This window comes from Pagrus major, chromosome 22 (assembly GCF_040436345.1).
Source record: "Pagrus major chromosome 22, Pma_NU_1.0".
Taxonomy (NCBI): domain Eukaryota; kingdom Metazoa; phylum Chordata; class Actinopteri; order Spariformes; family Sparidae; genus Pagrus; species Pagrus major.
This window is the reverse complement of record NC_133236.1, coordinates 4576999-4594564: the sequence shown is the minus strand read 5'-3', so window position 1 is coordinate 4594564 and position 17566 is coordinate 4576999. Positions and strand designations below refer to the sequence as shown.

At 50.0% G+C, this 17566-nt stretch overlaps 25 non-coding genes across 25 annotated transcripts; 5 read left to right on the top strand and 20 right to left on the bottom strand.

Moving 5' to 3' along the window:
* Positions 1–390: 390 nt before the first annotated feature.
* trnav-aac (transfer RNA valine (anticodon AAC)) lies at positions 391–463 on the bottom strand. Its single transcript has one exon. It is a non-coding gene; the product is annotated as a tRNA-Val (tRNA).
* Positions 464–1300: 837 nt separating this feature from the next.
* trnad-guc (transfer RNA aspartic acid (anticodon GUC)) lies at positions 1301–1372 on the top strand. Its single transcript has one exon. It is a non-coding gene; the product is annotated as a tRNA-Asp (tRNA).
* A 206-nt stretch (positions 1373–1578) lies between these two features.
* On the bottom strand, positions 1579–1651 carry trnav-cac (transfer RNA valine (anticodon CAC)). Its single transcript has one exon. It is a non-coding gene; the product is annotated as a tRNA-Val (tRNA).
* A 345-nt stretch (positions 1652–1996) lies between these two features.
* On the bottom strand, positions 1997–2069 carry trnav-aac (transfer RNA valine (anticodon AAC)). Its single transcript has one exon. It is a non-coding gene; the product is annotated as a tRNA-Val (tRNA).
* A 1125-nt stretch (positions 2070–3194) lies between these two features.
* Positions 3195–3267, bottom strand: trnav-cac (transfer RNA valine (anticodon CAC)). The gene has a single exon. It is a non-coding gene; the product is annotated as a tRNA-Val (tRNA).
* Positions 3268–3612: 345 nt separating this feature from the next.
* Positions 3613–3685, bottom strand: trnav-aac (transfer RNA valine (anticodon AAC)). Its single transcript has one exon. It is a non-coding gene; the product is annotated as a tRNA-Val (tRNA).
* A 1125-nt stretch (positions 3686–4810) lies between these two features.
* Positions 4811–4883, bottom strand: trnav-cac (transfer RNA valine (anticodon CAC)). Its single transcript has one exon. It is a non-coding gene; the product is annotated as a tRNA-Val (tRNA).
* Positions 4884–5228: 345 nt separating this feature from the next.
* trnav-aac (transfer RNA valine (anticodon AAC)) lies at positions 5229–5301 on the bottom strand. Its single transcript has one exon. It is a non-coding gene; the product is annotated as a tRNA-Val (tRNA).
* An 837-nt stretch (positions 5302–6138) lies between these two features.
* trnad-guc (transfer RNA aspartic acid (anticodon GUC)) lies at positions 6139–6210 on the top strand. The gene has a single exon. It is a non-coding gene; the product is annotated as a tRNA-Asp (tRNA).
* A 771-nt stretch (positions 6211–6981) lies between these two features.
* On the top strand, positions 6982–7053 carry trnad-guc (transfer RNA aspartic acid (anticodon GUC)). Its single transcript has one exon. It is a non-coding gene; the product is annotated as a tRNA-Asp (tRNA).
* Positions 7054–7259: 206 nt separating this feature from the next.
* trnav-cac (transfer RNA valine (anticodon CAC)) lies at positions 7260–7332 on the bottom strand. Its single transcript has one exon. It is a non-coding gene; the product is annotated as a tRNA-Val (tRNA).
* Positions 7333–7677: 345 nt separating this feature from the next.
* On the bottom strand, positions 7678–7750 carry trnav-aac (transfer RNA valine (anticodon AAC)). Its single transcript has one exon. It is a non-coding gene; the product is annotated as a tRNA-Val (tRNA).
* Positions 7751–8874: 1124 nt separating this feature from the next.
* Positions 8875–8947, bottom strand: trnav-cac (transfer RNA valine (anticodon CAC)). The gene has a single exon. It is a non-coding gene; the product is annotated as a tRNA-Val (tRNA).
* A 345-nt stretch (positions 8948–9292) lies between these two features.
* Positions 9293–9365, bottom strand: trnav-aac (transfer RNA valine (anticodon AAC)). Its single transcript has one exon. It is a non-coding gene; the product is annotated as a tRNA-Val (tRNA).
* Positions 9366–10202: 837 nt separating this feature from the next.
* Positions 10203–10274, top strand: trnad-guc (transfer RNA aspartic acid (anticodon GUC)). The gene has a single exon. It is a non-coding gene; the product is annotated as a tRNA-Asp (tRNA).
* Positions 10275–10480: 206 nt separating this feature from the next.
* Positions 10481–10553, bottom strand: trnav-cac (transfer RNA valine (anticodon CAC)). The gene has a single exon. It is a non-coding gene; the product is annotated as a tRNA-Val (tRNA).
* Positions 10554–10898: 345 nt separating this feature from the next.
* Positions 10899–10971, bottom strand: trnav-aac (transfer RNA valine (anticodon AAC)). The gene has a single exon. It is a non-coding gene; the product is annotated as a tRNA-Val (tRNA).
* Positions 10972–12096: 1125 nt separating this feature from the next.
* On the bottom strand, positions 12097–12169 carry trnav-cac (transfer RNA valine (anticodon CAC)). The gene has a single exon. It is a non-coding gene; the product is annotated as a tRNA-Val (tRNA).
* Positions 12170–12514: 345 nt separating this feature from the next.
* trnav-aac (transfer RNA valine (anticodon AAC)) lies at positions 12515–12587 on the bottom strand. Its single transcript has one exon. It is a non-coding gene; the product is annotated as a tRNA-Val (tRNA).
* A 1125-nt stretch (positions 12588–13712) lies between these two features.
* On the bottom strand, positions 13713–13785 carry trnav-cac (transfer RNA valine (anticodon CAC)). The gene has a single exon. It is a non-coding gene; the product is annotated as a tRNA-Val (tRNA).
* Positions 13786–14130: 345 nt separating this feature from the next.
* On the bottom strand, positions 14131–14203 carry trnav-aac (transfer RNA valine (anticodon AAC)). The gene has a single exon. It is a non-coding gene; the product is annotated as a tRNA-Val (tRNA).
* A 1162-nt stretch (positions 14204–15365) lies between these two features.
* On the bottom strand, positions 15366–15438 carry trnav-aac (transfer RNA valine (anticodon AAC)). The gene has a single exon. It is a non-coding gene; the product is annotated as a tRNA-Val (tRNA).
* An 837-nt stretch (positions 15439–16275) lies between these two features.
* trnad-guc (transfer RNA aspartic acid (anticodon GUC)) lies at positions 16276–16347 on the top strand. Its single transcript has one exon. It is a non-coding gene; the product is annotated as a tRNA-Asp (tRNA).
* Positions 16348–16563: 216 nt separating this feature from the next.
* On the bottom strand, positions 16564–16636 carry trnav-cac (transfer RNA valine (anticodon CAC)). Its single transcript has one exon. It is a non-coding gene; the product is annotated as a tRNA-Val (tRNA).
* A 345-nt stretch (positions 16637–16981) lies between these two features.
* trnav-aac (transfer RNA valine (anticodon AAC)) lies at positions 16982–17054 on the bottom strand. Its single transcript has one exon. It is a non-coding gene; the product is annotated as a tRNA-Val (tRNA).
* Positions 17055–17566: the final 512 nt, after the last annotated feature.

Below are 17566 nucleotides of genomic sequence, written 5' to 3'. Positions count from 1 at the left end.
CTTTCGCGTGTGAGGCGAACGTGATAACCACTACACTACGGAAACTCGCAGGGGTCCTGTCCCTGCAGGTGCACGCGTTCATGCACCTCCTCACTGAATCGCAAGGCTTGCGGGACGAAACATTCAGCGGCGATAAAAGAGCCTGAAGACTTCAGTACTGTAAGTTCAAAAGCAATGGAAGTAGGAAAATCTATGGAAACATTGACTCTTTGAGTGGGGACGCTAGTGCCTGTATGTTGTCTTCCCTGTCAAGTAGAACGTATTAAGTACGCAGTGGTATACGGTAGCAGCGTTGTTTTCTTTTTGTGCGTGTGTTTTGTCCAATTTCATTTGGTCTGTTTTACTGATAATTTGACTAAACAGTTCAGTGCAAGCGTGAAGAGCGAAAGCTGTTTCCGCCCGGTTTCGAACCGGGGACCTTTCGCGTGTTAGGCGAACGTGATGACCACTACACTACGGAAACGGCGCTAAGCAGGGTGCATGTGCACACGTACAGCGGAAAGCACCTCAATACCGAATCGCAAACGTTGCCAATGCCAGAAAACATTTTTAAATGTTAAGGATAGGTTTCGTGGACATTTCATAACCATCAATGGTTCTAATTGCAAACGTTTCCAAAAAAAGCCAATGGAATCCATGAACTCCCCATATACGGACAGTTTCTCAAATGCCCGACCACAGAGGAGAATACTTTGGATCGTTGTTACACTGCAATGGATGGTGCATATCACGCCATCCCCTGCGCAGTGCAGGGCCACCCTTCCCGCGGCATGGTCCACCTCATCGCTGCATGCGAGCCGAAATTGGAGCTCTCTAGGCTTGTGCTGAGGATACCAAAGAAGTGGAACAGTGAGGCTGTGGAGGATCTTCGTGCCTGCCTAGAAGGGCGGTGAAACGACTGTACTTTGGGAGTCTTCAACAGCAGCGGCGCACTAACGACGCTGCTTTCTTCTGGAGAGGTGTAAACGACTGTACTATGAGAGTCTTCAACAGCAGCTCCGCACTAACGAGCCTGCATCCTTCAGACAGATCACCAACTACAAACCTCAAGCCCACCAAGCCGTTGACGACTTGCGCCAGGCCAATGACCAGGATGAGTTCTACTGCTGTTCTGCTGTGCTGTCCTTTCGCTTCCTGGCCAACAGGACCTCAATTGGTAGCCGATCATCAGCTGAACATTAGCAAAAATGCGTCACTGTCCTTCAGCGGAAACGCTTCCCAGTAAGTCTCGGCGTATTCTCGGTAACCGCTGAAACGGCCCATGCAGCCCGCTCACAATGCAAAACCGTGGATGAGTCGGTCCTCGTTAGTATAGTGGACAGTATCTCCGCCTGTCACGCGGAAGACCGGGGTTCGATTCCCCGACGGGGAGAGCTTTGTTTTCTACCAGCTACTGATGATTGATTGACCAAAACTGCAAAACGGCATGTCCTTGTGCCCAAATGATTAGCTTCCCTGATGACGAGAAGAACCAGGACTCTACTAACGTGTTCCCAGTGCTACACATTGTGGGGTTGTCTGATGGTTTGGCTGACAACAGTTTGATTTTCACACTCACCAATAATAAGCAAACAAGTGTGTTTCCGCCCGGTTTCGAACCGGGGACCTTTCGCGTGTGAGGCGAACGTGATAACCACTACACTACGGAAACTCGCAGGGGTCCTGTCCCTGCAGGTGCACGCGTTCATGCACCTCCTCACTGAATCGCAAGGCTTGCGGGACGAAACATTCAGCGGCGATAAAAGAGCCTGAAGACTTCAGTACTGTAAGTTCAAAAGCAATGGAAGTAGGAAAATCTATGGAAACATTGACTCTTTGAGTGGGGACGCTAGTGCCTGTATGTTGTCTTCCCTGTCAAGTAGAACGTATTAAGTACGCAGTGGTATACGGTAGCAGCGTTGTTTTCTTTTTGTGCGTGTGTTTTGTCCAATTTCATTTGGTCTGTTTTACTGATAATTTGACTAAACAGTTCAGTGCAAGCGTGAAGAGCGAAAGCTGTTTCCGCCCGGTTTCGAACCGGGGACCTTTCGCGTGTTAGGCGAACGTGATGACCACTACACTACGGAAACGGCGCTAAGCAGGGTGCATGTGCACACGTACAGCGGAAAGCACCTCAATACCGAATCGCAAACGTTGCCAATGCCAGAAAACATTTTTAAATGTTAAGGATAGGTTTCGTGGACATTTCATAACCATCAATGGTTCTAATTGCAAACGTTTCCAAAAAAAGCCAATGGAATCCATGAACTCCCCATATACGGACAGTTTCTCAAATGCCCGACCACAGAGGAGAATACTTTGGATCGTTGTTACACTGCAATGGATGGTGCATATCACGCCATCCCCTGCGCAGTGCAGGGCCACCCTTCCCGCGGCATGGTCCACCTCATCGCTGCATGCGAGCCGAAATTGGAGCTCTCTAGGCTTGTGCTGAGGATACCAAAGAAGTGGAACAGTGAGGCTGTGGAGGATCTTCGTGCCTGCCTAGAAGGGCGGTGAAACGACTGTACTTTGGGAGTCTTCAACAGCAGCGGCGCACTAACGACGCTGCTTTCTTCTGGAGAGGTGTAAACGACTGTACTCTGAGAGTCTTCAACAGCAGCTCCGCACTAACGAGCCTGCTTCCTTCAGACAGATCACCAACTACAAACCTCAAGCCCACCAAGCCGTTGACGACTTGCGCCAGGCCAATGACCAGGATGAGTTCTACTGCTGTTCTGCTGTGCTGTCCTTTCGCTTCCTGGCCAACAGGACCTCAATTGGTAGCCGATCATCAGCTGAACATTAGCAAAAATGCGTCACTGTCCTTCAGCGGAAACGCTTCCCAGTAAGTCTCGGCGTATTCTCGGTAACCGCTGAAACGGCCCATGCAGCCCGCTCACAATGCAAAACCGTGGACGAGTCGGTCCTCGTTAGTATAGTGGACAGTATCTCCGCCTGTCACGCGGAAGACCGGGGTTCAATTCCCCGACGGGGAGAGCTTTGTTTTCTACCAGCTACTGATGATTGATTGACCAAAACTGCAAAACGGCAGCATGAGACATGTCCTTGTGCCCAAATGATTAGCTTCCCTGATGACGAGAAGAACCAGGACTCTACTAACGTGTTCCCAGTGCTACACATTGTGGGGTTGTCTGATGGTTTGGCTGACAACAGTTTGATTTTCACACTCACCAATAATAAGCAAACAAGTGTGTTTCCGCCCGGTTTCGAACCGGGGACCTTTCGCGTGTGAGGCGAACGTGATAACCACTACACTACGGAAACTCGCAGGGGTCCTGTCCCTGCAGGTGCACGCGTTCATGCACCTCCTCACTGAATCGCAAGGCTTGCGGGACGAAACATTCAGCGGCGATAAAAGAGCCTGAAGACTTCAGTACTGTAAGTTCAAAAGCAATGGAAGTAGGAAAATCTATGGAAACATTGACTCTTTGAGTGGGGACGCTAGTGCCTGTATGTTGTCTTCCCTGTCAAGTAGAACGTATTAAGTACGCAGTGGTATACGGTAGCAGCGTTGTTTTCTTTTTGTGCGTGTGTTTTGTCCAATTTCATTTGGTCTGTTTTACTGATAATTTGACTAAACAGTTCAGTGCAAGCGTGAAGAGCGAAAGCTGTTTCCGCCCGGTTTCGAACCGGGGACCTTTCGCGTGTTAGGCGAACGTGATGACCACTACACTACGGAAACGGCGCTAAGCAGGGTGCATGTGCACACGTACAGCGGAAAGCACCTCAATACCGAATCGCAAACGTTGCCAATGCCAGAAAACATTTTTAAATGTTAAGGATAGGTTTCGTGGACATTTCATAACCATCAATGGTTCTAATTGCAAACGTTTCCAAAAAAAGCCAATGGAATCCATGAACTCCCCATATACGGACAGTTTCTCAAATGCCCGACCACAGAGGAGAATACTTTGGATCGTTGTTACACTGCAATGGATGGTGCATATCACGCCATCCCCTGCGCAGTGCAGGGCCACCCTTCCCGCGGCATGGTCCACCTCATCGCTGCATGCGAGCCGAAATTGGAGCTCTCTAGGCTTGTGCTGAGGATACCAAAGAAGTGGAACAGTGAGGCTGTGGAGGATCTTCGTGCCTGCCTAGAAGGGCGGTGAAACGACTGTACTTTGGGAGTCTTCAACAGCAGCGGCGCACTAACGACGCTGCTTTCTTCTGGAGAGGTGTAAACGACTGTACTCTGAGAGTCTTCAACAGCAGCTCCGCACTAACGAGCCTGCTTCCTTCAGACAGATCACCAACTACAAACCTCAAGCCCACCAAGCCGTTGACGACTTGCGCCAGGCCAATGACCAGGATGAGTTCTACTGCTGTTCTGCTGTGCTGTCCTTTCGCTTCCTGGCCAACAGGACCTCAATTGGTAGCCGATCATCAGCTGAACATTAGCAAAAATGCGTCACTGTCCTTCAGCGGAAACGCTTCCCAGTAAGTCTCGGCGTATTCTCGGTAACCGCTGAAACGGCCCATGCAGCCCGCTCACAATGCAAAACCGTGGACGAGTCGGTCCTCGTTAGTATAGTGGACAGTATCTCCGCCTGTCACGCGGAAGACCGGGGTTCAATTCCCCGACGGGGAGAGCTTTGTTTTCTACCAGCTACTGATGATTGATTGACCAAAACTGCAAAACGGCAGCATGAGACATGTCCTTGTGCCCAAATGATTAGCTTCCCTGATGACGAGAAGAACCAGGACTCTACTAACGTGTTCCCAGTGCTACACATTGTGGGGTTGTCTGATGGTTTGGCTGACAACAGTTTGATTTTCACACTCACCAATAATAAGCAAACAAGTGTGTTTCCGCCCGGTTTCGAACCGGGGACCTTTCGCGTGTGAGGCGAACGTGATAACCACTACACTACGGAAACTCGCAGGGGTCCTGTCCCTGCAGGTGCACGCGTTCATGCACCTCCTCACTGAATCGCAAGGCTTGCGGGACGAAACATTCAGCGGCGATAAAAGAGCCTGAAGACTTCAGTACTGTAAGTTCAAAAGCAATGGAAGTAGGAAAATCTATGGAAACATTGACTCTTTGAGTGGGGACGCTAGTGCCTGTATGTTGTCTTCCCTGTCAAGTAGAACGTATTAAGTACGCAGTGGTATACGGTAGCAGCGTTGTTTTCTTTTTGTGCGTGTGTTTTGTCCAATTTCATTTGGTCTGTTTTACTGATAATTTGACTAAACAGTTCAGTGCAAGCGTGAAGAGCGAAAGCTGTTTCCGCCCGGTTTCGAACCGGGGACCTTTCGCGTGTTAGGCGAACGTGATGACCACTACACTACGGAAACGGCGCTAAGCAGGGTGCATGTGCACACGTACAGCGGAAAGCACCTCAATACCGAATCGCAAACGTTGCCAATGCCAGAAAACATTTTTAAATGTTAAGGATAGGTTTCGTGGACATTTCATAACCATCAATGGTTCTAATTGCAAACGTTTCCAAAAAAAGCCAATGGAATCCATGAACTCCCCATATACGGACAGTTTCTCAAATGCCCGACCACAGAGGAGAATACTTTGGATCGTTGTTACACTGCAATGGATGGTGCATATCACGCCATCCCCTGCGCAGTGCAGGGCCACCCTTCCCGCGGCATGGTCCACCTCATCGCTGCATGCGAGCCGAAATTGGAGCTCTCTAGGCTTGTGCTGAGGATACCAAAGAAGTGGAACAGTGAGGCTGTGGAGGATCTTCGTGCCTGCCTAGAAGGGCGGTGAAACGACTGTACTTTGGGAGTCTTCAACAGCAGCGGCGCACTAACGACGCTGCTTTCTTCTGGAGAGGTGTAAACGACTGTACTCTGAGAGTCTTCAACAGCAGCGCCGCACTAACGAGCCTGCTTCCTTCAGACAGATCACCAACTACAAACCTCAAGCCCACCAAGCCGTTGACGACTTGCGCCAGGCCAATGACCAGGATGAGTTCTACTGCTGTTCTGCTGTGCTGTCCTTTCGCTTCCTGGCCAACAGGACCTCAATTGGTAGCCGATCATCAGCTGAACATTAGCAAAAATGCGTCACTGTCCTTCAGCGGAAACGCTTCCCAGTAAGTCTCGGCGTATTCTCGGTAACCGCTGAAACGGCCCATGCAGCCCGCTCACAATGCAAAACCGTGGATGAGTCGGTCCTCGTTAGTATAGTGGACAGTATCTCCGCCTGTCACGCGGAAGACCGGGGTTCGATTCCCCGACGGGGAGAGCTTTGTTTTCTACCAGCTACCAGGTATCCTCAGCAGAAGCCTGGACATTTCATAACCATCAATGGTTCTAATTGCAAACGTTTCCAAAAAAAGCCAATGGAATCCATGAACTCCCCATATACGGACAGTTTCTCAAATGCCCGACCACAGAGGAGAATACTTTGGATCGTTGTTACACTGCAATGGATGGTGCATATCACGCCATCCCCTGCGCAGTGCAGGGCCACCCTTCCCGCGGCATGGTCCACCTCATCGCTGCATGCGAGCCGAAATTGGAGCTCTCTAGGCTTGTGCTGAGGATACCAAAGAAGTGGAACAGTGAGGCTGTGGAGGATCTTCGTGCCTGCCTAGAAGGGCGGTGAAACGACTGTACTTTGGGAGTCTTCAACAGCAGCGGCGCACTAACGACGCTGCTTTCTTCTGGAGAGGTGTAAACGACTGTACTATGAGAGTCTTCAACAGCAGCTCCGCACTAACGAGCCTGCATCCTTCAGACAGATCACCAACTACAAACCTCAAGCCCACCAAGCCGTTGACGACTTGCGCCAGGCCAATGACCAGGATGAGTTCTACTGCTGTTCTGCTGTGCTGTCCTTTCGCTTCCTGGCCAACAGGACCTCAATTGGTAGCCGATCATCAGCTGAACATTAGCAAAAATGCGTCACTGTCCTTCAGCGGAAACGCTTCCCAGTAAGTCTCGGCGTATTCTCGGTAACCGCTGAAACGGCCCATGCAGCCCGCTCACAATGCAAAACCGTGGATGAGTCGGTCCTCGTTAGTATAGTGGACAGTATCTCCGCCTGTCACGCGGAAGACCGGGGTTCGATTCCCCGACGGGGAGAGCTTTGTTTTCTACCAGCTACTGATGATTGATTGACCAAAACTGCAAAACGGCATGTCCTTGTGCCCAAATGATTAGCTTCCCTGATGACGAGAAGAACCAGGACTCTACTAACGTGTTCCCAGTGCTACACATTGTGGGGTTGTCTGATGGTTTGGCTGACAACAGTTTGATTTTCACACTCACCAATAATAAGCAAACAAGTGTGTTTCCGCCCGGTTTCGAACCGGGGACCTTTCGCGTGTGAGGCGAACGTGATAACCACTACACTACGGAAACTCGCAGGGGTCCTGTCCCTGCAGGTGCACGCGTTCATGCACCTCCTCACTGAATCGCAAGGCTTGCGGGACGAAACATTCAGCGGCGATAAAAGAGCCTGAAGACTTCAGTACTGTAAGTTCAAAAGCAATGGAAGTAGGAAAATCTATGGAAACATTGACTCTTTGAGTGGGGACGCTAGTGCCTGTATGTTGTCTTCCCTGTCAAGTAGAACGTATTAAGTACGCAGTGGTATACGGTAGCAGCGTTGTTTTCTTTTTGTGCGTGTGTTTTGTCCAATTTCATTTGGTCTGTTTTACTGATAATTTGACTAAACAGTTCAGTGCAAGCGTGAAGAGCGAAAGCTGTTTCCGCCCGGTTTCGAACCGGGGACCTTTCGCGTGTTAGGCGAACGTGATGACCACTACACTACGGAAACGGCGCTAAGCAGGGTGCATGTGCACACGTACAGCGGAAAGCACCTCAATACCGAATCGCAAACGTTGCCAATGCCAGAAAACATTTTTAAATGTTAAGGATAGGTTTCGTGGACATTTCATAACCATCAATGGTTCTAATTGCAAACGTTTCCAAAAAAAGCCAATGGAATCCATGAACTCCCCATATACGGACAGTTTCTCAAATGCCCGACCACAGAGGAGAATACTTTGGATCGTTGTTACACTGCAATGGATGGTGCATATCACGCCATCCCCTGCGCAGTGCAGGGCCACCCTTCCCGCGGCATGGTCCACCTCATCGCTGCATGCGAGCCGAAATTGGAGCTCTCTAGGCTTGTGCTGAGGATACCAAAGAAGTGGAACAGTGAGGCTGTGGAGGATCTTCGTGCCTGCCTAGAAGGGCGGTGAAACGACTGTACTTTGGGAGTCTTCAACAGCAGCGGCGCACTAACGACGCTGCTTTCTTCTGGAGAGGTGTAAACGACTGTACTCTGAGAGTCTTCAACAGCAGCTCCGCACTAACGAGCCTGCTTCCTTCAGACAGATCACCAACTACAAACCTCAAGCCCACCAAGCCGTTGACGACTTGCGCCAGGCCAATGACCAGGATGAGTTCTACTGCTGTTCTGCTGTGCTGTCCTTTCGCTTCCTGGCCAACAGGACCTCAATTGGTAGCCGATCATCAGCTGAACATTAGCAAAAATGCGTCACTGTCCTTCAGCGGAAACGCTTCCCAGTAAGTCTCGGCGTATTCTCGGTAACCGCTGAAACGGCCCATGCAGCCCGCTCACAATGCAAAACCGTGGACGAGTCGGTCCTCGTTAGTATAGTGGACAGTATCTCCGCCTGTCACGCGGAAGACCGGGGTTCAATTCCCGACGGGGAGAGCTTTGTTTTCTACCAGCTACTGATGATTGATTGACCAAAACTGCAAAACGGCAGCATGAGACATGTCCTTGTGCCCAAATGATTAGCTTCCCTGATGACGAGAAGAACCAGGACTCTACTAACGTGTTCCCAGTGCTACACATTGTGGGGTTGTCTGATGGTTTGGCTGACAACAGTTTGATTTTCACACTCACCAATAATAAGCAAACAAGTGTGTTTCCGCCCGGTTTCGAACCGGGGACCTTTCGCGTGTGAGGCGAACGTGATAACCACTACACTACGGAAACTCGCAGGGGTCCTGTCCCTGCAGGTGCACGCGTTCATGCACCTCCTCACTGAATCGCAAGGCTTGCGGGACGAAACATTCAGCGGCGATAAAAGAGCCTGAAGACTTCAGTACTGTAAGTTCAAAAGCAATGGAAGTAGGAAAATCTATGGAAACATTGACTCTTTGAGTGGGGACGCTAGTGCCTGTATGTTGTCTTCCCTGTCAAGTAGAACGTATTAAGTACGCAGTGGTATACGGTAGCAGCGTTGTTTTCTTTTTGTGCGTGTGTTTTGTCCAATTTCATTTGGTCTGTTTTACTGATAATTTGACTAAACAGTTCAGTGCAAGCGTGAAGAGCGAAAGCTGTTTCCGCCCGGTTTCGAACCGGGGACCTTTCGCGTGTTAGGCGAACGTGATGACCACTACACTACGGAAACGGCGCTAAGCAGGGTGCATGTGCACACGTACAGCGGAAAGCACCTCAATACCGAATCGCAAACGTTGCCAATGCCAGAAAACATTTTTAAATGTTAAGGATAGGTTTCGTGGACATTTCATAACCATCAATGGTTCTAATTGCAAACGTTTCCAAAAAAAGCCAATGGAATCCATGAACTCCCCATATACGGACAGTTTCTCAAATGCCCGACCACAGAGGAGAATACTTTGGATCGTTGTTACACTGCAATGGATGGTGCATATCACGCCATCCCCTGCGCAGTGCAGGGCCACCCTTCCCGCGGCATGGTCCACCTCATCGCTGCATGCGAGCCGAAATTGGAGCTCTCTAGGCTTGTGCTGAGGATACCAAAGAAGTGGAACAGTGAGGCTGTGGAGGATCTTCGTGCCTGCCTAGAAGGGCGGTGAAACGACTGTACTTTGGGAGTCTTCAACAGCAGCGGCGCACTAACGACGCTGCTTTCTTCTGGAGAGGTGTAAACGACTGTACTATGAGAGTCTTCAACAGCAGCTCCGCACTAACGAGCCTGCATCCTTCAGACAGATCACCAACTACAAACCTCAAGCCCACCAAGCCGTTGACGACTTGCGCCAGGCCAATGACCAGGATGAGTTCTACTGCTGTTCTGCTGTGCTGTCCTTTCGCTTCCTGGCCAACAGGACCTCAATTGGTAGCCGATCATCAGCTGAACATTAGCAAAAATGCGTCACTGTCCTTCAGCGGAAACGCTTCCCAGTAAGTCTCGGCGTATTCTCGGTAACCGCTGAAACGGCCCATGCAGCCCGCTCACAATGCAAAACCGTGGATGAGTCGGTCCTCGTTAGTATAGTGGACAGTATCTCCGCCTGTCACGCGGAAGACCGGGGTTCGATTCCCCGACGGGGAGAGCTTTGTTTTCTACCAGCTACTGATGATTGATTGACCAAAACTGCAAAACGGCATGTCCTTGTGCCCAAATGATTAGCTTCCCTGATGACGAGAAGAACCAGGACTCTACTAACGTGTTCCCAGTGCTACACATTGTGGGGTTGTCTGATGGTTTGGCTGACAACAGTTTGATTTTCACACTCACCAATAATAAGCAAACAAGTGTGTTTCCGCCCGGTTTCGAACCGGGGACCTTTCGCGTGTGAGGCGAACGTGATAACCACTACACTACGGAAACTCGCAGGGGTCCTGTCCCTGCAGGTGCACGCGTTCATGCACCTCCTCACTGAATCGCAAGGCTTGCGGGACGAAACATTCAGCGGCGATAAAAGAGCCTGAAGACTTCAGTACTGTAAGTTCAAAAGCAATGGAAGTAGGAAAATCTATGGAAACATTGACTCTTTGAGTGGGGACGCTAGTGCCTGTATGTTGTCTTCCCTGTCAAGTAGAACGTATTAAGTACGCAGTGGTATACGGTAGCAGCGTTGTTTTCTTTTTGTGCGTGTGTTTTGTCCAATTTCATTTGGTCTGTTTTACTGATAATTTGACTAAACAGTTCAGTGCAAGCGTGAAGAGCGAAAGCTGTTTCCGCCCGGTTTCGAACCGGGGACCTTTCGCGTGTTAGGCGAACGTGATGACCACTACACTACGGAAACGGCGCTAAGCAGGGTGCATGTGCACACGTACAGCGGAAAGCACCTCAATACCGAATCGCAAACGTTGCCAATGCCAGAAAACATTTTTAAATGTTAAGGATAGGTTTCGTGGACATTTCATAACCATCAATGGTTCTAATTGCAAACGTTTCCAAAAAAAGCCAATGGAATCCATGAACTCCCCATATACGGACAGTTTCTCAAATGCCCGACCACAGAGGAGAATACTTTGGATCGTTGTTACACTGCAATGGATGGTGCATATCACGCCATCCCCTGCGCAGTGCAGGGCCACCCTTCCCGCGGCATGGTCCACCTCATCGCTGCATGCGAGCCGAAATTGGAGCTCTCTAGGCTTGTGCTGAGGATACCAAAGAAGTGGAACAGTGAGGCTGTGGAGGATCTTCGTGCCTGCCTAGAAGGGCGGTGAAACGACTGTACTTTGGGAGTCTTCAACAGCAGCGGCGCACTAACGACGCTGCTTTCTTCTGGAGAGGTGTAAACGACTGTACTCTGAGAGTCTTCAACAGCAGCTCCGCACTAACGAGCCTGCTTCCTTCAGACAGATCACCAACTACAAACCTCAAGCCCACCAAGCCGTTGACGACTTGCGCCAGGCCAATGACCAGGATGAGTTCTACTGCTGTTCTGCTGTGCTGTCCTTTCGCTTCCTGGCCAACAGGACCTCAATTGGTAGCCGATCATCAGCTGAACATTAGCAAAAATGCGTCACTGTCCTTCAGCGGAAACGCTTCCCAGTAAGTCTCGGCGTATTCTCGGTAACCGCTGAAACGGCCCATGCAGCCCGCTCACAATGCAAAACCGTGGACGAGTCGGTCCTCGTTAGTATAGTGGACAGTATCTCCGCCTGTCACGCGGAAGACCGGGGTTCAATTCCCCGACGGGGAGAGCTTTGTTTTCTACCAGCTACTGATGATTGATTGACCAAAACTGCAAAACGGCAGCATGAGACATGTCCTTGTGCCCAAATGATTAGCTTCCCTGATGACGAGAAGAACCAGGACTCTACTAACGTGTTCCCAGTGCTACACATTGTGGGGTTGTCTGATGGTTTGGCTGACAACAGTTTGATTTTCACACTCACCAATAATAAGCAAACAAGTGTGTTTCCGCCCGGTTTCGAACCGGGGACCTTTCGCGTGTGAGGCGAACGTGATAACCACTACACTACGGAAACTCGCAGGGGTCCTGTCCCTGCAGGTGCACGCGTTCATGCACCTCCTCACTGAATCGCAAGGCTTGCGGGACGAAACATTCAGCGGCGATAAAAGAGCCTGAAGACTTCAGTACTGTAAGTTCAAAAGCAATGGAAGTAGGAAAATCTATGGAAACATTGACTCTTTGAGTGGGGACGCTAGTGCCTGTATGTTGTCTTCCCTGTCAAGTAGAACGTATTAAGTACGCAGTGGTATACGGTAGCAGCGTTGTTTTCTTTTTGTGCGTGTGTTTTGTCCAATTTCATTTGGTCTGTTTTACTGATAATTTGACTAAACAGTTCAGTGCAAGCGTGAAGAGCGAAAGCTGTTTCCGCCCGGTTTCGAACCGGGGACCTTTCGCGTGTTAGGCGAACGTGATGACCACTACACTACGGAAACGGCGCTAAGCAGGGTGCATGTGCACACGTACAGCGGAAAGCACCTCAATACCGAATCGCAAACGTTGCCAATGCCAGAAAACATTTTTAAATGTTAAGGATAGGTTTCGTGGACATTTCATAACCATCAATGGTTCTAATTGCAAACGTTTCCAAAAAAAGCCAATGGAATCCATGAACTCCCCATATACGGACAGTTTCTCAAATGCCCGACCACAGAGGAGAATACTTTGGATCGTTGTTACACTGCAATGGATGGTGCATATCACGCCATCCCCTGCGCAGTGCAGGGCCACCCTTCCCGCGGCATGGTCCACCTCATCGCTGCATGCGAGCCGAAATTGGAGCTCTCTAGGCTTGTGCTGAGGATACCAAAGAAGTGGAACAGTGAGGCTGTGGAGGATCTTCGTGCCTGCCTAGAAGGGCGGTGAAACGACTGTACTTTGGGAGTCTTCAACAGCAGCGGCGCACTAACGACGCTGCTTTCTTCTGGAGAGGTGTAAACGACTGTACTCTGAGAGTCTTCAACAGCAGCTCCGCACTAACGAGCCTGCTTCCTTCAGACAGATCACCAACTACAAACCTCAAGCCCACCAAGCCGTTGACGACTTGCGCCAGGCCAATGACCAGGATGAGTTCTACTGCTGTTCTGCTGTGCTGTCCTTTCGCTTCCTGGCCAACAGGACCTCAATTGGTAGCCGATCATCAGCTGAACATTAGCAAAAATGCGTCACTGTCCTTCAGCGGAAACGCTTCCCAGTAAGTCTCGGCGTATTCTCGGTAACCGCTGAAACGGCCCATGCAGCCCGCTCACAATGCAAAACCGTGGACGAGTCGGTCCTCGTTAGTATAGTGGACAGTATCTCCGCCTGTCACGCGGAAGACCGGGGTTCAATTCCCCGACGGGGAGAGCTTTGTTTTCTACCAGCTACTGATGATTGATTGACCAAAACTGCAAAACGGCAGCATGAGACATGTCCTTGTGCCCAAATGATTAGCTTCCCTGATGACGAGAAGAACCAGGACTCTACTAACGTGTTCCCAGTGCTACACATTGTGGGGTTGTCTGATGGTTTGGCTGACAACAGTTTGATTTTCACACTCACCAATAATAAGCAAACAAGTGTGTTTCCGCCCGGTTTCGAACCGGGGACCTTTCGCGTGTGAGGCGAACGTGATAACCACTACACTACGGAAACTCGCAGGGGTCCTGTCCCTGCAGGTGCACGCGTTCATGCACCTCCTCACTGAATCGCAAGGCTTGCGGGACGAAACATTCAGCGGCGATAAAAGAGCCTGAAGACTTCAGTACTGTAAGTTCAAAAGCAATGGAAGTAGGAAAATCTATGGAAACATTGACTCTTTGAGTGGGGACGCTAGTGCCTGTATGTTGTCTTCCCTGTCAAGTAGAACGTATTAAGTACGCAGTGGTATACGGTAGCAGCGTTGTTTTCTTTTTGTGCGTGTGTTTTGTCCAATTTCATTTGGTCTGTTTTACTGATAATTTGACTAAACAGTTCAGTGCAAGCGTGAAGAGCGAAAGCTGTTTCCGCCCGGTTTCGAACCGGGGACCTTTCGCGTGTTAGGCGAACGTGATGACCACTACACTACGGAAACGGCGCTAAGCAGGGTGCATGTGCACACGTACAGCGGAAAGCACCTCAATACCGAATCGCAAACGTTGCCAATGCCAGAAAACATTTTTAAATGTTAAGGATAGGTTTCGTGGACATTTCATAACCATCAATGGTTCTAATTGCAAACGTTTCCAAAAAAAGCCAATGGAATCCATGAACTCCCCATATACGGACAGTTTCTCAAATGCCCGACCACAGAGGAGAATACTTTGGATCGTTGTTACACTGCAATGGATGGTGCATATCACGCCATCCCCTGCGCAGTGCAGGGCCACCCTTCCCGCGGCATGGTCCACCTCATCGCTGCATGCGAGCCGAAATTGGAGCTCTCTAGGCTTGTGCTGAGGATACCAAAGAAGTGGAACAGTGAGGCTGTGGAGGATCTTCGTGCCTGCCTAGAAGGGCGGTGAAACGACTGTACTTTGGGAGTCTTCAACAGCAGCGGCGCACTAACGACGCTGCTTTCTTCTGGAGAGGTGTAAACGACTGTACTCTGAGAGTCTTCAACAGCAGCTCCGCACTAACGAGCCTGCTTCCTTCAGACAGATCACCAACTACAAACCTCAAGCCCACCAAGCCGTTGACGACTTGCGCCAGGCCAATGACCAGGATGAGTTCTACTGCTGTTCTGCTGTGCTGTCCTTTCGCTTCCTGGCCAACAGGACCTCAATTGGTAGCCGATCATCAGCTGAACATTAGCAAAAATGCGTCACTGTCCTTCAGCGGAAACGCTTCCCAGTAAGTCTCGGCGTATTCTCGGTAACCGCTGAAACGGCCCATGCAGCCCGCTCACAATGCAAAACTGTGGATGAGTCGGTCCTCGTTAGTATAGTAGACAGTATCTCCGCCTGTCACTCGGAAGACCGGGGTTCGATTCAGCGGCGATAAAAGAGCCTGAAGACTTCAGTACTGTAAGTTCGAAAGCAATGGAAGTAGGAAAATCTATGGAAACATTGACTCTTTGAGTGGGGACGCTAGTGCCTGTATGTTGTCTTCCCTGTCAAGTAGAACGTATTAAGTACGCAGTGGTATACGGTAGCAGCGTTGTTTTCTTTTTGTGCGTGTGTTTTGTCCAATTTCATTTGGTCTGTTTTACTGATAATTTGACTAAACAGTTCAGTGCAAGCGTGAAGAGCGAAAGCTGTTTCCGCCCGGTTTCGAACCGGGGACCTTTCGCGTGTTAGGCGAACGTGATGACCACTACACTACGGAAACGGCGCTAAGCAGGGTGCATGTGCACACGTACAGCGGAAAGCACCTCAATACCGAATCGCAAACGTTGCCAATGCCAGAAAACATTTTTAAATGTTAAGGATAGGTTTCGTGGACATTTCATAACCATCAATGGTTCTAATTGCAAACGTTTCCAAAAAAAGCCAATGGAATCCATGAACTCCCCATATACGGACAGTTTCTCAAATGCCCGACCACAGTGGAGAATACTTTGGATCGTTGTTACACTGCAATGGATGGTGCATATCACGCCATCCCCTGCGCAGTGCAGGGCCACCCTTCCCGCGGCATGGTCCACTTCATCGCTGCATGCGAGTCGAAATTGGAGCTCTCTAGGCTTGTGCTGAGGATACCAAAGAAGTGGAACAGTGAGGCTGTGGAGGATCTTCGTGCCTGCCTAGAAGGGCGGTGAAACGACTGTACTTTGGGAGTCTTCAACAGCAGCGGCGCACTAACGACGCTGCTTTCCTCTGGAGAGGTGTAAACGACTGTACTCTGAGAGTCTTCAACAGCAGCTCCGCACTAACGAGCCTGCTTCCTTCAGACAGATCACCAACTACAAACCTCAAGCCCACCAAGCCGTTGACGACTTGCGCCAGGCCAATGACCAGGATGAGTTCTACTGCTGTTCTGCTGTGCTGTCCTTTCGCTTCCTGGCCAACAGGACCTCAATTGGTAGCCGATCATCAGCTGAACATTAGCAAAAATGCGTCACTGTCCTTCAGCGGAAACGCTTCCCAGTAAGTCTCGGCGTATTCTCGGTAACCGCTGAAACGGCCCATGCAGCCCGCTCACAATGCAAAACCGTGGACGAGTCGGTCCTCGTTAGTATAGTGGACAGTATCTCCGCCTGTCACGCGGAAGACCGGGGTTCGATTCCCCGACGGGGAGAGCTTTGTTTTCTACCAGCTACTGATGATTGATTGACCAAAACTGCAAAACGGCAGCATGAGACATGTCCTTGTGCCCAAATGATTAGCTTCCCTGATGACGAGAAGAACCAGGACTCTACTAACGTGTTCCCAGTGCTACACATTGTGGGGTTGTCTGATGGTTTGGCTGACAACAGTTTGATTTTCACACTCACCAATAATAAGCAAACAAGTGTGTTTCCGCCCGGTTTCGAACCGGGGACCTTTCGCGTGTGAGGCGAACGTGATAACCACTACACTACGGAAACTCGCAGGGGTCCTGTCCCTGCAGGTGCACGCGTTCATGCACCTCCTCACTGAATCGCAAGGCTTGCGGGACGAAACATTCAGCGGCGATAAAAGAGCCTGAAGACTTCAGTACTGTAAGTTCAAAAGCAATGGAAGTAGGAAAATCTATGGAAACATTGACTCTTTGAGTGGGGACGCTAGTGCCTGTATGTTGTCTTCCCTGTCAAGTAGAACGTATTAAGTACGCAGTGGTATACGGTAGCAGCGTTGTTTTCTTTTTGTGCGTGTGTTTTGTCCAATTTCATTTGGTCTGTTTTACTGATAATTTGACTAAACAGTTCAGTGCAAGCGTGAAGAGCGAAAGCTGTTTCCGCCCGGTTTCGAACCGGGGACCTTTCGCGTGTTAGGCGAACGTGATGACCACTACACTACGGAAACGGCGCTAAGCAGGGTGCATGTGCACACGTACAGCGGAAAGCACCTCAATACCGAATCGCAAACGTTGCCAATGCCAGAAAACATTTTTAAATGTTAAGGATAGGTTTCGTGGACATTTCATAACCATCAATGGTTCTAATTGCAAACGTTTCCAAAAAAAGCCAATGGAATCCATGAACTCCCCATATACGGACAGTTTCTCAAATGCCCGACCACAGAGGAGAATACTTTGGATCGTTGTTACACTGCAATGGATGGTGCATATCACGCCATCCCCTGCGCAGTGCAGGGCCACCCTTCCCGCGGCATGGTCCACCTCATCGCTGCATGCGAGCCGAAATTGGAGCTCTCTAGGCTTGTGCTGAGGATACCAAAGAAGTGGAACAGTGAGGCTGTGGAGGATCTTCGTGCCTGCCTAGAAGGGCGGTGAAACGACTGTACTTTGGGAGTCTTCAACAGCAGCGGCGCACTAACGACGCTGCTTTCTTCTGGAGAGGTGTAAACGACTGTAC